Source organism: Cyprinodon tularosa, unplaced genomic scaffold (assembly GCF_016077235.1).
Source record: "Cyprinodon tularosa strain WSP-4 unplaced genomic scaffold, ASM1607723v1 ctg81, whole genome shotgun sequence".
Classification (NCBI taxonomy): domain Eukaryota; kingdom Metazoa; phylum Chordata; class Actinopteri; order Cyprinodontiformes; family Cyprinodontidae; genus Cyprinodon; species Cyprinodon tularosa.
In genome coordinates, this window is record NW_024039574.1 from 1,071,553 (window position 1) to 1,095,950 (window position 24,398).

A 24,398-nucleotide genomic window follows, 5' to 3' on the forward strand; every position below is an offset into this window, starting at 1 on the left:
AGCCACTGGGGATTTGAAGGGTTTTATACAATTGTGGGGTTTTAACAATGTGTTGTGCACCATTTCTGAGTCAGGAGAGCTGAAATACAACAGCCTGCTTTTATAATGATGTCCTGATGACCTGAGTTTTTTAACTGTTTTTTGATAATTCATTGTTAAATAAATGTTTTGTTAAAAATCAAATCTTCTTCTTCTTCTTCTTCTTCTTCTTCTTCTTCTTCTTCTGTTGTTTTATGGCGGATTGGCAGGCCAACGTAAAAGGTGCATTTCCGCCACCTACTGATCTGGAGTGTGGAGTGCACAATTTTGGAAGACTGCGCTATACCCAAAAAAAAAAAAAAAAGAATCCTATGACTAAATCCTATTAATTGTTCCTGTATCTTTTAGATATTTGAATAATATTTCATTATCTCTTGTTTGTCTTATCTCGTTTCCTAACAGTGCTTTTATTGAATTCCCATTAATCCCTATTTTTCTCAACTCTTGTATGAACTTCATTCTCTCCCTTACATACGCAGTACACTCAAAAATAATATGTTGTACTGTTTCTGGATCTCCGCATTTGTCACAATTTCCTGTTTCATGTTTCTCTATTTTAAAAAGACTGTAGTTTAATGCTGTGTGACCTATTCTTAGCCTTGAAATAATTATATCTTTTTTCCTATTTCCATATCTTTTCCTCTCCTTTCCAATAAACTTTTGAATCTGATACAAATGTCTTCCTTTTGGCTCATTATTCCATATCGTTTGCCATTTCTTTCGAGTTTCAATTGTAATCAATGTTTTCATTTCTGATTTACTTAAAAATGCATTCATTTCTATTTGCTGATGATTTAATGCTTTCTTTGCTAGCTTGTCCGCTTTCTCATTTCCATCTACACCCACATGTGCCGGCACCCAGAGAAAGTATACTAGTATTTTTAACTGCCTTATTCTAAATAGACTTTGCAATACTTCAAATATTAAATCTTGCCTAGTTTCAGATTTTCCACTTAGAAGACTATTTAGCGTAGCCATTGAGTCGGTACATATTACAGTTCTTAGTGGTTGAACTTCTTCGATCCACTGTATTGCTAATATGATAGCTAATACTTCAGTTGTAAATACTGACACATGATTAGATATTCTTATTGCAATTTTTATTTTGAATGTCGGAATGTATACTGCTGCTGCTGTTCTTCCAGACTCTGGCTCCTTAGACCCATCTGTATATACCTGTAGAACTGAATAATATTCTTTACTTAAATGTTGTTGTACTATGATATCAGTTGGTGTATTTTTCCCCCGTTTATTCATTATTTTTTGTATTTGTAAATCGATCACTGGTGTAGAAAACATCCAAGGGGGAATTGCCGGTATTGGAACAGTTGGGGTTATTACATAATCTTTCAAATTCAAACTGCTTGCCTCTTTCTTTACTACCCATCCAAAGCTTTTTATTTCGTTATATTCATATTCCCAACAATCTTTCAGAAGAAGTCTGACCGGATGATTTTCTTTATGTCCTTTTACACTAGCCCAATATCTCATTCTCAGTTGAGTCCTTCGTTGTTCAAGTGGCATTTCTCCCAATTCAACTAGTAATAATACTACTGGAGATGATCTAAATGCTCCACAACAAATACGTAAAGCCTGATTTTGTATAACTTCTATCTTATTAAGTAAGGTTTTATTCGCAGAGCTATAAACTATACTACCATAATCTATGTTTGACCTAATCACTGCATAATAAATTCTCTTCAAAGACTGACAGCTTGCTCCCCAATCAGCTCCTGACAAGCATCTTAACACATTTATTCCTTTTTTGCATTTTTCTATTAATTTCTGAATATGAACTCCAAAACTTAATTTATAGTCCATCCACACACCTAAATATCTCACTACTTTCACTTGTTCCAGCAGGTAACCGTACATTTTGATATTTAAAGCAGGATTTTGTTTTTTATTTGAAAAGCATATTGCATACATCCTCCGCTGTAGAGAGCATGCGTGAGATGAACCAGGGTTTCCGCGGATCAATAAAAATAATAAAAAATTCATTCATTTTTTTTTTAAATCAAGGCCTTAATTGGCACTAAAATTATTTAAATATGTTTATCGAAGTATTTATAATTCTTTAATAAAAAATGCTTATAAAAACAATTTCGTCAGATATATTATATCGCTCCAGACGGAGAAAAAGCTAGAGGATATATATAGATACGTATATTTGTGTGTGTGTGTGTTTACATACATACAGGAGTCATGGAACTGTGCTTACAGCTCCTTCATATTTCATGTACACTAATAACTTGTGTACATGGTTCTTGTTTATGGCATTAAAATAATTTCTAATAGCATTAAAATAGCATTAAATTAGAGTCACTCATTCCTGTATGAACCCTGTGAGCGCTTAATTTAATATGACATATTAAAAAAATCCCACCATCATCCAGCATATGTTCAGTTTCTGCCCAAATATATATATATATATTTTTGTAGATTTTTGTAACGGGGATTTTTGAATGAACTTGTTCTCTACTCCCAAACTCAGCATCTCTTTTCATTCCTGTAATAAGAAGTTTCTTTTGAATGGATTTGATTAAAGTTTAAGTCCCTCGGTATAAAATAAATATTTTGATGGAGATGAGAAATCTGCTTCCTCGTTGGTGAATAACCAATAGTTTGGATCCAATCATTTAAATAAACGGTGTTAGTTTTTTTTTTTTTTATATATATAAGAATTGTGCTATAATTTCTAGTCACCGATCTGTTGCTGCTATATTTTAATTTGACGAACCGGAATTTGTCGATGTTCTTTTTCCTGTTTGGTGCGATTGCAATTGCGGATCTTGACCTGGCCGGACCTTATGACCACAGTGTACCAATCTTCTGATGGCTACTTTCAACAGGATAATGCACCATGTTATAAAGTGAATTATCTCAGACTCATTTCTTGAAACTTTTCCACTTAAGTAATTGTGAATTGAGCATATTGACAGACAACATTTTATTTTTTATCTTAAATGCAATTTTTTTTTAAATAATTACTGCTCTAAATGTATTGCTCTGTCAGATAAATATCTGTTTTGGTCTCTATACTTTAATTAAATAAAACAATTCAAGCTAAAATGTAAGAGGCTATACTGAGCCTGATCTCTTTGTATCAGAGATTTTCTTACCTTTTAGAAAAATGTCACTTGGGGTAAAACTCTCCCTGCAACCCTGATTTGCATTTGTATAGCTCACAGCATGTTCATTTACATGTTAAAGCCTCCCCTAGAATTCCATGGGGGGGAGGCATGGGGGGAACACTGCCTAAGAAAGTCCACGTCAATTTCTGACAATTTACGGGAGTTTTCGGCGAAGCCTGCAAATTGCCGTAAACTGCCGCTAACCTGAAGTTCCACGACAATCTACAGTGCCGCATATTGACGAAAATCCCACTTTTCATGCAGTGAAATGCTTACCCTCTGCCATGGGTCGAAGATTGTGTTCATCAGTATGGTCAACACGGTTTGTGAGCAAGTTTCATCTACTGAAGAATTATTTGTAAATTCCATTTTCTGAGAGAGCTAGGGAGCTTCTGCATTTATAACTACCTTTGGTTTGTTCTCTTATTATGGTATGAGTTTTGGACTCCAAAATGCACAAGCCACATTTCAACACCTTAAGAATATGGTTGTGTCTGGGTTGGAGGGTTGTGCAGTATTTCTTGATGATGTTGTTGTCTTTATAAATACATGGAAAGAACATATGGCTCATGTTAGTAAGCTGTTTGACAGACTGACTGAAGCACACCTGCCTATAAATTTGGCCAAGTTTGAATTTGCTTTGGCCACTGTTACGTATTTGGGTAAGGTGTTGGGGCGAGGGAGCGTGCAGCCAGTAGAAACCAAAGTGACTGCAATATTACAGTATCCTGTTCCTGCAACAAAAAAAGAACTCCAGCAGGTTCTAGACATTGTGGGGTACAGTTGCAGATTTTTGTAAAAAACTTTTCTACAGGGGTTACTCCTTTGGCAGATTTGCTGAAAGAAAATATTAAATACATTTGGTCCCCTTCCTGTCAGACAGATTTATATTATGTTAAATCTCTCCATTTTTCCCTCATGCTCTTTTGGTTCAACGCATGGATCGCCACTTTGTCCTGCTTCTAAATGGTAGTGATGTAGGTGCAGGCGCCATGTTATTCCAGAAAGGTGATGGTGGGGTTGACTGACCTGTGATTTTTTACTCTTAAAAAAAAATAAACCCTTTCATTTGAACTAATCTGTGATTGAAAAAGAAACATTTGCACTTACTTGGGTTTTATAGTTTTTTGAGGTATATTTAGATTTAGAGTTTTGGTTAGGTATTTACCTGTAATGGTAAAGCTTAGGGATACGGTCAGGGTATGGCAGCAAGTGTGTTACACTATAGGGACAATTCCCCAGAAACACCTACTAACTGGTGCAAATGTTTGACTCCATCTTGCTTGATTTAAAGAAAGTGGAAAGGACACAACACTCAGGTTATGGAGTACTATCTTAAAGGCAGAACTCTTATCTTATCTAAAGAAAACTGGAATATGTGTTCTCATTGCCTGTCTCTGACCTTTTTTCAATTTTCAGTGAGTGGATACACAGACAAATTACAAAGAGATTGCTGTTTGGATGGTATGAAGGAAATCCCAGTATCATACTCCTGTGAGAGGCGCACCGAGTACATATTGGATGGCCTAGCATGCAAACAGGCTTTCCTGCATTGCTGTGAAGAGATGAAAAAACAGAGAGATGAGAGAAAGGCAGAAGTTCTACACCTAGCTCGCAGTAAGAGTTTACTAGAAAAACAATTGGTCCCTGCAAGTTATTCTTAGTTGCAATAAAAATTATTCCTTAAGTCAAAATCAAAACGTCAGTTGTTTTTATTTCTAACTCAGGTGAGAAAGATGATGGTTACATTGACAGAGATGAAATAACAACACGCTCTAAATTCCCCGAAAGTTGGCTGTGGAATGACATCCAACTAAAATGCCCCAAAGACGATCAAAACTGGTAAGTAGGACACAAATCAAGAAACTGTTCCTAGTTTTAAATTCTATCTTGCAAAAATGATTTTTTTTTTTTTCTTGCAGTACGATTGTGTCAACCGAAATATCTAAACCCTTACCAGACACAATCACAACCTGGCAGGTGACTGGCATCAGTCTGTCAAGAACTCATGGTATGCTCTGGGTGTCTGCAGAGCTTAATTTTTCTTACAATTTAGAAGAGCTCTCCATTATTAGTTTTCAAAGGAGCAATAAGTAAGAAATTTACTGTGAAATTAATCAAATATCATTCTCATTTGTTAACTATAACAGAGGTAACATTCCCTGTAAACAACTGGTCCTCTCCATCAACAAACTCTTAGTCAAGTTTTTCTTCACTTCCAATGGAGATTTATGGGATTCATTGCACTAAGCAGGTTTATCAAACTCAAATCCTCAACTCTGGTTTAACATGGGATTGGACTTTTCAGTTTCACGCTGAAAATTACAAAGGGGAGGAAGATGGTGAAATAGAAGATTGCTGCTTGAGTAAATGTGTAAGTTTATATATGAAGCCACTATGGAAGGGCGGTTTTGACATTTATTAATGTAGTGAATCAGAACAAAGGGACCCAGTAATCAGACAAGACAGACAGTGGAATAAAGCTTTTATTTAAGCAACGAGCTGCGGATCTGTGTTACTAGTGGATAGGGTGCATAAGGCAGGAACCTCTTTTGGAGAGAAACAGAGGTTAGTGACCACAATAATCTGACCGATGATTAATGCGTGAGTCACTAAGCTTGTTTACAGTTTAGTTTGTGCCCAGAGAATGATTCCAGCCGTTTGGCTGAGAAACGCGGACGCTGCCAGAGAGTTCCAGACGCTGAAGCATAGAAAGCTTCAGAACTAACAGGAGACCAGATCCTAGCAGAAGAAGGAAGACATTACAATCCACAGAGCTAATTTAAGAGGCAGATCCAGGTTTAGTCCACAGTAGAATCCAGTAGATGTCCCAAGACAGGTCAGGCAAACAGATCAGGAGAGGGACAGGTTAGCTCAAAGGTCCAAAAGCCAAACTGGTCAGGATTCCACAATCAGAACACAATAAGTGACACTAGAAAGACTCTCACCCAAAGGTTCAAGAAAAATATGGCACTTATAGCTGGGACCATGCGGCTTAAATGGAGGCACGAGCAGGTGGATCAGATTATTAGTAATAAGAAACCAGACACAGTTAGACAGGTGAATGAAATGAGCAATTAAGCCAGCAATCAACACCAAGCTCATGACAATTAAAAGCACTCTCCTGTCTGTTGTTCTATTTGTAGATCACTAGAATAAGATTCTTCATAGTAAAAATCACACTCCTAGTCAGAATTCTAATAACAGATTTTTTAAATTATATTTTTGACGGCAGATACTGAATCAAGAGAGTAAAAAAAAAAATGTAAGAACTAAGTTTTACATACATATAAAACGTTTACACATTATAAGTGGCCATTTTGACATTTATCAGGTTGACTGAATATGTATTTATGGTATCTAAAAAACATTTCTTCAATGTTGAATACTAATTGAGTACTGAACAGTAGTTTATTTTCTTAACTCTGTAACTTATTCTGTTATTTTTATACATTTTCTAAGATCCACATTGTGTGACAACTTCTGCTATAACCTTTTGCTGCTGTAACACCACAATATCCCCCATTGTGGGACAATAAGGGGATTTTCTATTCTATTCTATTCTAGTAACAATAGGAATTATGGAGATCTGAAATTAATTTCTAGACATCTAGAATGTTCATTGTAGAGATGAAGAACATCATATTTTTTAAATGGTAATTTCGACAAGAACAGTTTTTTCAGATATCAGATATACAAATACAGTCAAACTAAAACATATCAAAAATGCCCTGCGATAGCCTGCAGTAACCATGATAACATTATAGGCAAAACTAGTTTATTGCTTGATTGGTAGTGGATCAGTGTATCTACTTAGGTGAAATCATCCCACAGAAGGTGAAGATGAAGTCTAAAAATGTTGTTTATGCAGGTAGGACCTGTGCATCATTTCATGGGTTTCCTCCTCATTTAGATTCTCTCTTAATTCACACAGTAAATAAGTGTCCAATAAATGGACATTATTAGCGGTTATCAGTCCAATCCTAACCTAAAGGTAATTCCTTTTTACCGTAAAATGAATTAATCTATTCAGCCTATATATCATCTGAAAAGAAGTCCAGGTTAGCTCTGGGGAGAATATTACTACAATAACAGAGACGGAGGTTGAGTAAACTCTCTTTGTGAAACGGAAAACTCAGAGTTTCCCTAAATTCAGATAAAACTGCTTTGCGAAAGAGACTTATGGTCTAGAAGTACTGCAGTACAGTGTGTAGCCTTTGATTACTTTGTGGTTCCTGAGTCATATGAGAAATCCATCTGTGCTCTTAAAATAGAGCACAGACGTATTACAAAATCTAATTTATACTTGCAAAAGATCAGCTGCTTGCGAATTTTAAAGAAAGCAAAAAAAGGCTGACCAGAAATAGTCCCAACAATACATAAGATTAAGACTAGGCATCCTTCAAAAGTATTTGTAAACCAACTTACTTTGTGAGAATCAACAATACACAAATGACTTTTGAAGGTTTAACCTAATTTCTAAAACAATAGTTTGTATCTGTCTTTGCTGATTATGCTAAAAATATGACAGCCTAAAGCACATATTTTGAACACATGCATTGACTGAGAATAAAATTTGGAGTTTATTTTATTTACACATCAAACAAGGATAATAAAGGTCCTAAGCTAAAATTCCATATGACACTCTTTAAAGGAATAGTACACCCAAAACATGATTAGCCTTCATTTTCTACTCACCCCCATGCTGAACAAAACTCTGGAGTACTTTTTTGATATCTCAAATGCATCTGGAGATCTGGGAGGCTTCTTGCTGTCTGCTGACATTCAAATAATGGAGGTCTATGGCGCCCGAGACAGAAAGGTCCACAAAAGTCCACAAAAACGTGTCAATATTCCTCCATACTGCTCGTCCAATGTAATCCAAGTGTCCTGAGTGGGTAGCATCCAGAATTTACTCGAAACGAAGTCATTTAGAACGTTTTAGAGCCTAAACAGTAGTGTATAGGATTTCCTAATAGCGCCCCCATGCGCGCTCACGATTCTACGGAAGCCGGCAGACCAAACCGGAAGGAAGTGCGCATTCAGCGTCTGCTCTGCCGATAATGCAAGCGTAGAAGAAGAAATGTGCTGTTTACCTGTGCAAAGAAATAAACAACGAAAGAAAAATGTCTGAGGACTTCAGTGTTGAGGAAGAGCATGAGTTCTTTGCCGAGCTGAATGCGCTGGTTTGGTCTGCCGGCTTCCGTAGCGTCGTGAGCGCGCATGGGGGCGCTATTAGGAAATCCTATACACTACTGTTTATGCTCTAAAAACATTCTAAATGACTTCGTTTCGAGTAAATTATGGACGCTACCCACTCAGGACACTTGGAATACATTGGACGAGCAGTATGGAGGAATATTGACACGTTTTTATGGACTTTTATGGACCTTTCTGTCTCGGGCGCCATAGACCTCCATTATTTGAATGTCAGCAGACAGCAAGAAGCCTCCCAGATCTCCAGATGCATTTGAGATATCAAAAAAGTACTCCAGAGTTTTGTTCAGCATGGGGGTGAGTAGAAAATGAAGGCTAATCATGTTTTGGGTGTACTATTCCTTTAAGACTAATGCTGACGTTCTATTAATTGTACAGTTCTCATCTTGGGTTTCCATCAGCATTTTAAATTCTAAGCTTTTGTTGTTGTTGTTTTTCTGCTTTATTTTAAAGGTCTCTGTGTTGCTAAACCATTGGAGGTCTTTATCTGGAAACCATTTTTTATTGACCTCAAACTGCCCTACTCAGCTGTTCAAGGAGAGCAGCTTGAAATCAAGGCAATTCTCCACAACTACAATGATGATCCCATATCTGTGAGTTTTTAGGGGTTTTTTCTCATTAAATATATATGCTTTTACATAGCATATGATGGATTTTACCTTTAAAGGACAAAAATGTATTTTTTCAGTTATTCAATAAGCCAATTAGAAACCACCCTCCTCTGAAATTTTTTGCATTCTTTTTTTGTTTTTCTTTCTCTGCCCTTTGCTTTTACTCTATCTCACTCTGCATTAAAGGTACGCATTGAGTTTAAAGAGGAGACCAGTATTTGCAGTGTGGCTTACAAAAGAAAGTGGTTTAGACAGGAAGTCCGAGTTGGGGGACAAACTACAAGATCTGTACCATATGTCATTGTTCCCATGGCACACGGATCTTTTCCAATTGAGATCAAAGCATCTGTTAAAAACTCTTTCCTCTCAGATGGAATCAGAAAGACATTGCGTGTGGTGGTAAGTGAATAAATGCAATTATTTACCACATTTTGTTATTGTGCTACAACATAGTATCTGCAAAATGATAGTTGTTTGATCGCTGAAAAGTACAAGATTTGTTCTCTTTGAAACACATTTTTTTCATATTTTTTTGACTCATTAAAAATATAAGATTTTTTCCAAGATCTAAGACAGTTCCAAAGTTTTTGCAGAACTTTGCTAGCTTTAGCAACAGTTCACCTTAGTTAATCCACTTAAACATCCATCCATCCATCTTCTTCCACTTATCCATCTGAGTCAACAGGTAGAAAACCAACTTATATTTTTGTCAATAAAAACAATTTGTTTATAAAAATTATTGTTTATTGGTGAGGGGTGTTGGTAAGCAACCACCTACATTTCCCCAATTGTAAATAGCCAAAATAACACAGGGATTTCATGTCAAAGCAGATGTTGGTAAACAGAGTAAATCAGCATTTTTAATGAGGTTTGTCCTGGTTGAGCCTTAGAAATTCAGTTGAATGCTCTTTTTAGTAGAACAGGAGTGTCAGAATACAAACCATGATAAGATTTAAAGGGTTGTCTGAGGTCTTTAGAGAATAAAATGTTGTTGCAGCTTCATGGGCACAAAGTCCAATCACATACTGGACTGTTGTGCTTGACTGTTGTACTTTATCTTGTTGAAAATGTTCAACAAGATCAAGTAAAATTTCATAAAATGTCATTTTTGTGTCCCTAGATAAGAATTTTTGTATGTAAAATTGATTTTTACTTAAAAAAAATATTGTAATAATCAAGTAATTGTCCAAGCAAGCTTACCCAAAAGCAGAGTACATAATGATAAAATAGGTCTCCAAACTCTGGAAAAAATCACAGACTCTTAATAATACTGACTTTTTCAATTGTAAAGATATATAAAAAAGAAAATCATTAAAGCTACAGTGCGTAATAATTTCAGGGATATATAGTCAGAAATGTAATATATTATACATAACTATGTTATTTATCATCATCTACGAGCTCAGCCTCTTAACCTTAATATTTGCGTTGCCTTAGAATTCGTTATTTATTTATTTATTATTACATAGGAGCGGGTCTGGCAGCCATGGAGGCAGACATCTTTGCGCTACGGCAGCGCAGAGCCAACAAACTAGCGATTGCGAGATCGCCCATTACGCTCGAAAGTAACTACGGCAAGTTGAGAGAGATGAACTGAGAAGGTACTGAAATCTATACCCTACACAGACTAATGAAATACTATCTGTAAAATGATCTATGTAAACAAACCTCATCACTTGAGAAGGTAGGTGATGCGGACGTCATGGAAGACATTTTGTCCCGTAACGCTCGCCGTACTGTTGGGGGGGAGAAGCGGTGGGGGGGAGATGTTCATGTTGCTGCGGTCTGCAGTCTGGACGTTAGATGTCGCTGAAAATTACACACTCTAGCTTTAAGATGAGATTAAGTATTTGCAGAGAGAATGCAAACCAAAACCAGGACTTCTGTAAAAAAAATTCTTAGACAAGAAGATTCTATGAGTGGGTTAGTTGGAAAACAGAAAAAGAAAAAAATGAGAAACACAGGTTAGTGACCACAATAATAATAATAGATGTCCTATTTTTAGATGCATTATTAGGTAAATGTCCTAAACATTTTTTGGACATTAACCTCATACTGCATTCAAATAAAAAAAATGATAAAAACCTGAATGCTGAATGTCAATGTGACACTAGTATCAATATATTGCATAACAGCTGTGTAATGTAGATAAAAGCTACAAAAACGTTTTACTTTAAACGTTTTTTTACTACCTATCAATTTAAGACTGGCCTGAATAAGATTCTAATTCTTGAGAATAGGTATTGAATCAATTATTGAAATTTAAAAAAGTACTTATGCCTAGTCATGACCTGGCATACTTAACTTTATATGATGAACCGCAAAATCTAGCATATCAGATAGTGCTTAAAGACAATAATAAACTATATTTAAAAACGAACAAAGTTGAATGCAACCCAAAACATTTGTAAATCCACCAAGTACTGGGTGACAGTTAACAAAAGTAAAGTGGACTGGTTTTAAATTTAAACACAACATTTTAGAAATAACATGAGGTGTTTAACTTAAGAACATGCATACATGTTGAAAGCTTTCCCTTAAAATGTAAAACATGATTCATGTTTTGTGCTGATCTGCAATTATCTGCACTTAGATCATTTCTACACGGTCCACAGCGGGACAATTCAGTTAAATCAAAAAGACAGATTGGTTCCAATGGTTCACTGTTTTAGATCTGTCAATTCAGGTAATATGGGAGTAGAATCCATCCATCCATCTTTTCTTGCTATTACATCAGGATTGCGGTGGGGCTGTTGCCTATTTCCAGCAGTCTATTTAATAAGCTCAGAACGTAGGACCCAGAATTCATGCGAGACAGAAGTGGGAAAATTGAAACCGTTAATTTAGTAAGACATTTGGCTGCTCATCAGCTGCGGCAGGCTCACTGGATTCTCTGTGAAAGTTCAGTCAGAGACCAGAAGAAGGAGTGAAGTTTAGAGGAGAGGAACTCCACTGCTTGTTGCAGAGCCAGTACCAGAGTTCCAGGAGAGAAGACGAACAGCGTCTGGCAGCAGCCAAAGCATGCAGAGCAACCCAAGGATATTGGATGCAAGCCGTGATCAGCGGACAGGTCCAAGGTCGACAACAGGCGGAATCCAGGTAACAGCCTGGAAACACAGAACAGGCAAAACATAGCAGAACAGGGGCAGCCAAAACTCAGAAGTCCATGGGCAGAAACATGTCAGGAACAGGCCGAACTACTGTAAACACATGGAACGCTAGAGTTAGTTTCAGTAGAAACTCAAATAATCTGGTACCAAAGGTTTCGGATCCAGAGGCTGAAATGGCAGCAGGAACAGGTGGATCTGATGAAAGATAATGAGCGCAAGGCGGAGCAAAACAGATGAGAGCAAAAAGAAGTAAAACCAAGCCTTCAGGTGCCAAGATCATGACAGTCTATGGGTGAAAGGCAGGTTACACCCTGGACAGGTCGGCAGTCTGGAACCTTTATTACAAAATATATTTCCCTCTTGATTTCCTTCTTTTTCTAGCCTAAAGGTGTGCTTAAACAAGAACCAAGAAAACTAATACTAGACCCTGCTCGAAAAGGTTAGTTCACAGCACTAAAATCTGAGGTCTAGAGTAAGTGTTCTGATTGTAAACCTGATCTATCACCGTCTCCTCGTATAGGTGGCAGACAAGTGGAACATATTAACAGTGGCATTTCCATGGCTGACCTGGTTCCAAACACCCCCATGGACACACTAATCTCTGTGACAGGTGAGCAGGGACTAAAGTTTACTTTTTTGGCCACCAGCCGCCGATTTCACAATCCACACAATGTTTTTATTTTTTTTTACCAGCCAAAATTTTTGTTACACTTAAAGTCAAGGTGAACAACTGATTAAATTATTAAAGAATTGTTCTTGAACTCTTACAGAATAGATATTAAATTGCTGTTGGGTTATTAACTGGGCTGCTCAGTGGAACAGTGGGTAGCACTGCTGCCTTACAGAAAGATGGTTCCGAGTTCAAGTTCCAGATTGGGTCTTTCTGCATGGAGTTTGAATGTTCTCCCTGAGCATGCGTGGGTACTCCAGCTTCCTCCCACAGCGCAAAATTATGACTGTTAGGTGAATTGGCTACTCTAAATTCTCCTTATGTAAGAGTGTTTGTGTGAATGGTTGCTTGTTTCTGTGTTGCCCTGCGATGGACTGGTGACCTGTCCAGGGTGTACCCTGCCTCTCGCCTATAGAAAGCTGGAGTAGGCACCACCACCCCTCGCAACCCTGCTTAGGGTCGCAAGGGTTGTGATCCCCAACAGGGTCAGAAAGTGGATGGATGAGTTATTAACCAACTTTTGCCATTATACCTAGACCTACATTGAGAAATTTTTACCTGACCATGTAAAATTAGCCTTTAGAATAGAAAATGACAAAAATTCAAACTGCCAGCCATTTCACTGATCAACTTCTTTATTTATTTATTTATTTATTTATTTATTTATTTATTTATTTATTTATTTATTTATTTAATAAACACCCAGCTACATCTTTGTCTCTTTTTGTATCCAGGTTCAACTCTTTTTATCTTTTATTTAAGATTTATGCATTTCATTAATATCAAAAAGGTAGTTTTACCTTTTTACATATTACAAGTTTATTTTCCTTTTCAAGCCAAGTCTAATATTTTGATTGAATAATGATTAGATCAACAACAATGATAACAATCTTAACAGCAATTTTGTACTTAGCTCAAACCATATTCTACTGTAATGTCAAGATCAAGCAACGATTGAAAAAGCCTTTCACAGAGATAAGACTGGGGGCTCTGAGTCCTCAACAGAGGAGGGGCAGCAAACACTCAGTTCTGTTTCCTCCATCACTGCAGCAACTGTTTTTTGTTATTTTTAATCAGGAAAAAAAATTGACTAAGATTAAAAACCTCTTTTACAAGAGAATCCTGGCCAAGAGGCAGCAAATATTGAACGGATATAGTACATTTACATTACTTTAAAATAACAGATATATAAGGAAAGCATATCAATTAAAACAATTACAGATAAGTGAAGCTGTCTCAAATTATCTTATTTTCAACTGAAAAGCATTTAATGATTAAAAACCTAGTCAACCTCGGGTCTCTTTGTAAAACATCCATGCACAAGGAGTGCGTATTGAGCAGAATTTGAAACCTTGCTTTGAGGGCCAACCCAGTCTCATGGGAAAATGTACCCCCACTACGTTGGTCCACACTGCAAAACGTAGTGGAGGTACATTAATGGCCATTTTTTTTGTGGTACTGTTACATTTCTTCTGCCTATACGCTTTCTATTGTTTTACGTCCTAGTCACGTGACTTTCAAGATTCCAGCTGGGAGAAGAAAAAAAAATATATATATATGGCCGACATTCGCTCATTTTTTTGTGAAAAGATTAATAACTTGAGTTTGTTTTTGCATTAAAATGAGTTTTGATTACATTTCTAGTGAGAAATGTATAGTTTGTTGCCAGAATATTTACTCAGGGAATGTACATATTCACTTGCTTGTTCGTTTCTTGCAAAGATTTTTCAAGATAATGTGAAACTGTAACGTTTTGGTATAAACATGGCTGAGATTTCTCTAACTTTTAGTGGGAAAATCAATAATTTCAATCAGTTTCTGCATTTAAATGGGTTTTGATTACATTTATAGCGAGAAGTGTAGGGTTTATTTACATAATATTTACTTAGTGAACATACATAATCACCCGCTTGCTAGTTTTTGCTACGGTTTTTCGGATCTCGTCAGGATTATGTGAAATTGCAACGTTTTGGCTGCTACCCATCGCCTAGCATTTAGCTGCCGCCCCGATTCAACATTGAATTCTTTGTGATTTAACTCCATCTGACGGATCAAACCCTCGCCACTGCGTGCGTTGCGTCTGAGGTTGATTTTCAGATCAATGCATTACGTCGTGGCATACGGGAGAAACTAATGTTAAAAAAAGGATAATGGGTTAAGATCGGATGTGTTTTATTTGGAAATCTACCGGATCCTTTGTGCATTTAACTTCCTGTTTGGTGCGATCTCATTGATGGGTTTTGACCAGATTTTGACCAAAGAGGAACTAAAAAAAAACAACACAATTTAAATACACAACCAGCATATCTGGAATCAATGACAGAGAGCGACTGGGACCAAAAGTTTATCAATTTCTCCCCATTGATTTCCATTCAAAATGTTTTCGGTCCCACCGGGCTCTAGGGAAGGGGCGTGCATACCGCCACCTACTGTTCATGAGTGTGTAGCAACATTGTTTTACATCTATTAAATTCTATTTTTTAATTTTGTATTCTGAAGATAAATAAATAATGCTTTCCTTAATCTATTAATATCTTTTATATTTCCTTTATTTCCCAATAATCCTTTAAGACTCCATTCTTGGCCTGTCCTTTCAACTCTTTCTCATCAATACGTGTTCTACATTTTCTATCTCTCCACATCCTTCACATTTATCATTATTTTTCCTCCCTATTAAGTATAAATTGTCATTTAAATAAGTATGACCTACTCTTAATCTGATCATTATTATTTCTTCCCTTCTAAACTATACATTTCTCACTAGAAATGTAATCAAAACTCATTTTAATGCAAAAACAAACTCAAGTTATTAATCTTTCCACAAAAAAATTAGCGAATGTCGGACATATATATATATTTTTTTTCGTCTCCCAGCTGGAATCTTGAAAGTCACGTGACTAGGACGTAAAACAATAGAAAGCGTATAGGCAGAAGAAATGTAACAGTACCACAAAAAAATGGCCATTAATGTACCTCCACTACGTTTTGCAGTGTGGACCAACGTAGTGGGGGTACATTTGCCATGAGACTGGGTTGTTGAGGGCACAGGTGTGATCAAAATATACTACTCATTGTGGTGGTGGTATATGTATTAAATATACAGACCATACATATGTATTAAATACTCATGAGAAATGACAACAGATTTTGATAGAAATTATAAGCTTACTCAGATCAGAGAAGTTGCTTTGAGTAAAGTCCGGCATACGCTGTGCGATTTTCGGGGCGACTTTCAGCCTGATCGTGCGTCATGTAGTTTACAGGGGGTTACAAGGGGCGATCAGCCTTTCACGACCACCTCCCAATCAGGAATCGTGAGGTCGGGAGAAAATCAAACATTTTTGATTTGAAGGATTCTTCTTTTTCTTCTTCCTCTCAGATGTAAACACAGCAGCATGGCAGGGATGCAATGAGAGAAATGCAGTTCTGTCTGTAAAATTGACAGACCGTAGTAGCCACATAATTTTTTTGGATATACGTCCTCACCTTTTCTTTCTAGGACTTTCAGCACAAAATTGCACAAATTTCCAGGGCAGCGCGAGTCACTCTAGTGAGCCTCATATTTCCCTTCTATTTGTTTGGCTTCCGGACAGACGACTCAGAGCAGCTCCATATCACAGCAGAGCTGAGTCCGACGTGGCTTGTAGTCGTTCAGTGTGAGCAGGTAGATCGAATGAGAGCGTTGGGCCATACATAAATCGTGAGCTCTGAACTCACACTGTACGACTAAACCCTGAGGTTCAGTGCAACGGCTGAAAAAGTCGCACAGTGTATGCCCAGCTTTACAGAAGGAAGCTGCTCACTAACTGGGCTCACTTCTCGTGAGGTGGCCCCGATAAACAGTAAGAGAAGCATTTTATACATCTCCAGTATGCCGCATTATCACATAATTACATCATACATGTTTGCAGATGAGGAGATATTCATGGCTCCAGCCATACCAACATATTATACTTTGTTCTTAGCTAAGGGGACACCGCTCTCATTCCATTCCCAAGTCTTTGCCATGTTCAGAATGAAGATTATAACTGTATATCTAAACAGAGGAACTTTCCTAACTAGATAAACTACTGAGGAAAACGTCAGTTCTGACACGCAACAGGCAGGTAATATTAGGGTGTAATAAACTTACACAACATCAATGATAACTATCCTAACACAAATAAGCACATACAGCCCAAATCCCTGTTTCTTTTGAATCCTGACATGTTATAGAGGAAGAGGGCTGTGTAGTCAAATTATTTGTGGCAATGAAATGTAAATATTTAACTCTCAAAACAATGTAATACCTTCATTCAAACCAATATTTACCATGATTAGAAAGTTTAAGGTGACAATATTTATAGAGACTAGGTTATTAGTAAGATGCACCACCAGTCACTGAGCTGACAAGTTAATGATTTAATAGACTATAAAGCTGACTATATAGCAGTTTGATAAAGACATGTTCAATAACTTAATATGTCTCATGTTTTATTACAATGGAAGATCCTGAGCAATGAAATTCAACCTTGTCCAAACAAATGTTGGCAGAAGAAGAGCAAAAGCATGCTGTACATTTTACTAGAGATTCCTCTGTTATTAATCCAATAACAATCCTTGTAAATAAAAGTTTTCTTTGTAAACACAGGTATCGGGCAGATGAGTACATTACTGGATAATGCCATTAGTGGGGAGTCTATGGGTACTCTAATCAAAGAGCCCACAGGTTGTGGAGAGCAGAACATGGCTGCCATGACTCTGCCTGTCATCGCTGCTATCTATTTGGACAAAACCAACCAATGGGAAGCTGTTGGCTTTGAAAAGCGCAACAAAGCTATACAGCATATTAAAAGTGGTAAGCTTTATAGACCCCCCCTTTTAGGCAGAGATACTGAAAAATGCTATCAGTAACATATCTGACAATGTTTAATAAATGCTCATAGTATTTTTTCCTCAAACATCTCATTAATGAGAGTTTAATGGTAATTAAATATCGCTGACTCTTTTGCAGGCTATGAAGGGCAGCTTAAATTCCGCAAAGATGATGGATCCTTTGCAATTTTTAAATCAAACCCAAGCACCACCTGGTTAGATGAACAGTTATAAATCCTATGTTTATAAAGAAATCTAATAAATGTCCATGAAATAAGTTATTATGTTAATGAGCCTTTCTCCTCTCTCTTCCTCTCACTCGTCTACTCCATAGGCTGACGGCTTATGTTGCAAAGGTGTTTTCCATGGCAAACAATTTTATCCACATTGATTCCAATGTGTTATGTGGCGCTATCAGGTTTCTCATTCTTAAAACACAGCAACCTGATGGGATGTTTGTGGAAATTGGTGACGTATATGATAAAAACATGATAGTAAGTAAAAACTTTCTAATAATACTGGCTCATAAATAGATATTATCAGCCTTGTATCCAATATACCCTTTTAGGGGGATGTTGGCGGTGTAGATTCAGATGCCTCTATGACTGCTTTCTGCCTGATTGCCATGAGAGAGGCAAGTGGAGCGTGTTCTTCCATTATTGATGTAAGTAGCCTATTCATGCATAACGTTCATAAAAACGTTTGATGCTAAGCAATAACTTTTACTGCAAGTTAAATTGTCAGTGTTGTTATAGCTATATAACAGACTCTTTCTAGGTCTTTTCTGTTTTTGTTGATGAAATAATAACTTGAAATTGATGCTAAAGTGACTCTTGAAGTGCAAACATTACATTACATTTTCAATGCAGCATTTTTTTTGGAGCAAAACAAAAGCAAGACCATAAAAAAATCAGGCATGATTTTTTTATTTCACAATTATTCATACCACTGATTTATAGATATAGAATAAATTCCATTATGTTAAGTTAGTTTCTGATATTAAAAATACAGAAAGCTGACAATTAATGAAATGGATAGCATTTATAAAGATCAGTTTTGAGTGTCTGTTTGTTTTTTACATTTAAACAAAAATGGTGCGTGATTTACAAATACTCATACCCTTCTAAATGATCAATTAAAAAATATTTATGGGCATTAGCCTAATAAAACCGTTCTCTTTCTCTGATATTTGGACCAATTATCTCACGTAATGAGATCCAAATAGTTGGGGTTGAGAGGTCTCCTTGCCATCACCTTAATCTTTAGCCTCCTTAACCTATTAACTGTTGGTTTCAAGTCCGGTCAGGACACTCAGGGGTAAGAATGGTGTTGCACCTCCCTTTTCAATGAATCTAATTACGGTAACTAAAAATAAAATATAGCTTTCCAATTCAGTTTTCCCTATTTTCAAACATCTCTCGTTCACATAAAGATCAAGGTCCCGAACACAAAGACAATCCTCTAGAGTTAGAAAAAAAGTGTGAACACGATGACATGACAAACATTAGACATTTTCCCACAAGTAAAAAAAAGAGCAAAAGTTGAAAAATGGTCAGTAATGCATCCAAGGCACAAACAACAATCTTCACGGAGCTATAGGATGCAACTGCTTGCTATGCACTATATATTAACAAAATATTTGTTCTCCAGATGTCTGGAGCACTGTATATAATGGAATTTTAAGCCAAATGTATTGTTGATTCAAATAAGAGGATTAAAGGATTAGGATTAAAATGCCTGACAGTTCACAGGAATTTAACATTGTTGGTCGATTTTCTTTTTTTTTTATAAAAAAATTACAACAGCATTGCTTATGTTTTGAGATCCAATGTATATGGTAGAGTCTACAGATGTTATGCTTTAAATACAAATTCTATTTTGAAAATAAGGGGAAAATCGGTACAACTTTGCTCAGCTTTTTAAACACCTTGTTATGGCTTATCTAAATAATGATTTTATATCATCTGTCTTTGCTTTTTTTAAAGAGCCTTCCAGGCAGCATGAGCAAAGCTGAAGCTTACCTAGAGCGGCGTTTGGATAAACTCACCAATCCTTATGCCATCATATGCCCTGGCAACCAACAACAAGCTGAATCGACAGATTCTCTACAACTTTGCTGCCCAAGGTTTTTTCAAACAAAATATTTAATTGCAAAACCTGTAGATGTAAAATAACAGGCATAACTAAATAATGGAAGTTTAAAGCTTTTTTAATTTGCAATGCATTCAAGTGTAGTCAGTGTGAGCAGCCATCTGCAGAGGCCGACTGGGGTTCAAGGAGACAGAAGCAGAGATACAAAAAGCAGCTGTAAAAGGCGGCCCCGTCCAGGAAACACACAGCCAGGCAGACAAGCTCCAAGGCAGCTCCCATGCCAGAGGACGAAGAGAGCACATCCACTCAGTCACGGCCAGAGAAACAGGACCACACTGGAAAACAGGCCGATCTCCAACATCTATAAACAAGCGTGTTGATGGAAGCAGCACAGCTGATGTTTCTTTCCAGGATGGAGTCACAGCCAAACAGGAACAGACGAGGCAAAGCTACTCTGAGGAAAAGCAGAGAGAGCAGAAGGTTAGAGATTGAACTAACAGATTCTGCAGAATAGGAGAACAGAGAGAGAATGAAGCAGAATGATGAAATGGGGGTCCCTATGTCCTCCAGCAGTCTAAGCCTATAACAGCATAACTATAGAGATAGCTCAGGATCGTTGGTGGTGTCATGGTGAAATAAAGTTTAAAATTACAGCGAAGGAGTGAAGTTCCCAGCTGGTTATGGTTATTGACAGATGTCCAGTGGTCAGTGCTACCCACGTCGCCTCTACCAACTCCTCTTTTATCGCAGCTTTCTCCGCAGTGTGCTGGTCATGTATTCTCCTCATGATAGTTCACCTCGCAGGAAGGTTGTAAATTGGCTCACTGAAAAAGTTAGAGCCCATCATCCTCAACCACACTGATGGTCGTTTAGGTGGTACTTGAGACTGGTAGAACTCCTACAGTAACTAATTCTGCATTGCAAAAGGTGCAAACAGCTTTAGTCTATTCAAGGTTTCCATTGGGAAGCTATTTAAAAATAAATTATCCCCAAAGCAAATCTGGCGGCTTAATAGCTGCATCTATGTCAGCATGTCACACCTAATGTGGTTGTTATCTAATGTGGTTGTTTCACAGTAGGCCTACCCAGTTGAGGTCTCAAAAGAGGACAGGCAGATAGCACACGATACATGGGAATTGTGCATCGCTCTACCCACTGTGAAAACTTATTCCACCCGGGTTAGTGGGAGTCAGGCATCTTAGTCCACAACCTGACTTGCTTCGCTGTTGGTTTAGCCCTGATAAGCTGCAGCATATATGCAGGAATTAGAAGGACAGATAGGTAAGTGGCGAACACACAGCTCTCCCTCCTCTAGTCTTACTGCTGAATTCGATGTATTTATCGGCACGGTATTATGTGAGCCCCTCCAGGATAACGGCATTGTCCGGTATGGATGAAATAAGCCATGACTCGGTCAGGATTATGGCGCAGAAGGTACTAATCTCCTTCTCTGAAGAGAGTTCAAGTTGAAGATGATCCATTTTGCTGCCCAATGAGCAGAAATTGGAGAGCAGAATTAAAGGGAGTGGTGGTCCATGAAGATTTCTTCTTAGCTTCGCTGTTAGCCCACCTCTGCAGCCCTTTTTACATCACCTTGCACACTGCCTCCTCTTCCTCTTTCTCCTGCTCCATGAATCCACTACTCTGTGCCTGTCTGCCCAAGGCACTCCAAAGCTTTTTAAGGGGTCAAAACTAGCTGTATTCTGTGGAGTTGTGGTTAGTAGTAGCCATTTTGTTAGACCATAATTAAATTCTTAAGTCTGACCAGTTTATTTAGGATTGTGAAGTAACTTGTTGAAGCCTAGAACCAGCAATGACTGCCTGATTAAAAAGACATAGAAAATTATTCTTTCTCTATGATTACCAGAAATAATCAGATCTAGGGGTTTAGGTGAATTGTGCCGCCTGCACTGTGTGGAGATGCAGGGGAAACTGTATCTGATGGGGAAAACGCAGCTCGATGTAACACCGGCACGTTTCACTTGTTTAAATTGTATGGCGCCTCCTGCTGTTGGTTAGTCAGAATGACAATTCTCCATGTATCACGTGACTTTTGACAGAAACTTACTGCAGAGCGTGAAGAATTGTCTCGTACGCGAGGAGACGTTGTTTCATATGCGAGCAGCGATCGTTTTGTACTCGGGGACAATTTACAAATTATATTTTAAGTGCAATTTTAGAGTCCGGTTTGTAAAACAACTTTTTGTGTGTGTGCAACATTTAAGGAGAGTTTGTGTGAAACATGCTTTATGCATTTTCAACATGCTTTATTTGTGTTCGCAATATGCATTTTTGTAAACAACGTTTTGGCAGAAAAATCACTCCATATGAATGGCTAAGGAGGTTAGCTCGTTTTGAGTCTTCAGTTTCAAGAGGAGGTATTGTATCTTTTAAAGAGTCAGCCCAATCTGAAAAAGGTGGCCTTAATGTAGAAGTGTCCCAGCCTGAAGCTGCTACTAAGGTTCAATACTTTGTGGAGAAACCTGATTCAGGCATATTTCCTTGTTTATGTGCCCATACATTACAAGATACTCCTGTTTGGTGTGCTTAGGTATCACAAACCATTTAAAATTCCTCTATGAATTCTTTGAACATACTTCCGAACTGTTTAAATTCAGGTAAATACCCATCAGCCCATTTTAAGGCTTTTCCTGTGTGTAGGCCCAGTATGTATAATATTTCATGGGGGATTGAATGAAGGGAACAATTAAAGATCAATGAAGGAAACCACAATAATTATTTCACTGGAATATTTTTCCGGGTTTGGGGAACTTACTCTGACACTGAACTGATTGTCATACAAGCAAGGAGGAGACCTTCTGGTCAACACTGACAGAGAGAGCAAAAGAACAATTATAAGGAATGAAGGTAAATAGGAGAGAGCAGGTGAATCTTTTCACTCAAATTTGGAGCAGAGAGTGCTAGCCAGCCCCAAAAAACTCAAACAAGCTAGATTTATTAAACCATTAATGCATTCTGAATTTGTAATACTATCCATCCATCTTCTTCCACTTATCCGGGATCAGGTCGCGGGGGCAGCAGCTTCAGTAGGGAGGCCCAGGCGTCCCTCTCCCCAACCACTTGGGCCAGCTCCTCCGGGGGAATCCCAAGGTGCTCCCAGGCCAGCCGGGAAACATAGTCCCTCCAGCGTGTCCTGGGTCTCCCCCTGGGCCTCCCCCCGGTGGGAAGTGCCTGGACCACCTTACCAGGGAGATGTCCAGGAGGCATCCTAATCAGATGCCCAAGCCACTTCAACTGGCTCCTCTCTTTGTGGAGGAGCAGCGGCTCTACTCTGAGTCCTCCCCGGATGGTTGAGCTCCTCATCCTATCTCTAAGGGAGAGCCCAGACACACTACGGAGAAAACTCATTTCAGCCGCTTGTATCCGGGATCTCATTCATTCGGTCATGACCCAAAGCTCATGACCATAGATGAGGGTAGGAACATAGATCGACCGGTAAATCGAGCGCTTTGCTTTTTGGCTCAGCTCTCTCTTCACCACAACAGACCGGTACAGGATCCACTTCACAGCAGACGCTGCACCAATCCGCCTATCGATCTCCCGCTCCATCTTCCCCTCATTCGTGAAGAAGACCCCACTGGAGGTGGGGCACGCTGGCGAGCGCCTGGTGGCCGGCTTTTACCGATGTAGCCTGGCCGGGCCAGCCCGAAGAGGAGACATGGGTCCCCCTTCCATTGGGCTCACCGCCTGTTGGAGGGGCCAAAGGGGTCGGGTGTATTGTGTGATGGGTAGTGGTAGAGGGCGGGGACCCTGGCGTTCTGATCCTCGGCTCAAGAAGCTGGCTCTTGGGACATGGGGAATTTGTAATACAATAATGATAAAACTAAAATAATCCCCAACATTGTTTTCTTGCTTTCCTTTGTCAAAGGCCTTTGAAGAAGCTAAACAAATTGTAAGATGGCTTAAAAAACAGGAAAAAGTGGGCGGAGGCTATGGATCAACTCAGGTAACAAAAATCAGTTTATATACCAACAGAGTTATGTTTCTGTGATGACAAATTTTGTGTGACTTTAATTTCTTTTCTTTTATTTGCTATTTTTTTTCTTAATGACATCTTCTTTTCTAGGCTACTATAATGGTGTATCAGGCTGTAGCAGAGTACGCCTCCAATGTCAACGAACCTCCATTTAATCTCAACGTGGACATAGCAATAGAAGGTAGATCACAGATCGACAAAATAAACTTCAACAATCAAAATCATTACACCACAAGAACATCTAAGGTGAGAATGTGGATTAACAATTGCTGATCAGAGTGATATGATTTTTTTTTTTTATTACAAATAAATACACTACGGTTCAAAAGTTAGGGGTCACCCAAACAATTTTGTGTTTTCCTGAAAAGTCACACTTATTCACCACCATACGTTGTGAAATGAATAGAAAATAGAGTCAAGACATTGACAAGGTTAGAAATAATGATTTGTATTTGAAATAAGATTTTTTTTTTCACATCAAACTTTGCTTTCGTCAAAGAATCCTCCATTTGCAGCAATTACAACATTGCAGACCTTTGGCATTCTAGCTGTCATGTTCGGCTTAATTTGCCTAACCCACATGCAGAACACTCGGAGGCAGAAGAAAAAGTTCAAAAAGTTTATTGAACAATAAATGTGCTACAATGGATCAGGTTCAGTTAGGGGCTTGACTGG

The 24,398-nt window shown here is 38.0% G+C and overlaps 1 pseudogene; it reads left to right on the forward strand.

Annotated features, from left to right (window-relative positions):
- Positions 1–24,398, forward strand: part of LOC119774342 — a 101,957-nt pseudogene that overhangs the window by 60,183 nt on the left and 17,376 nt on the right.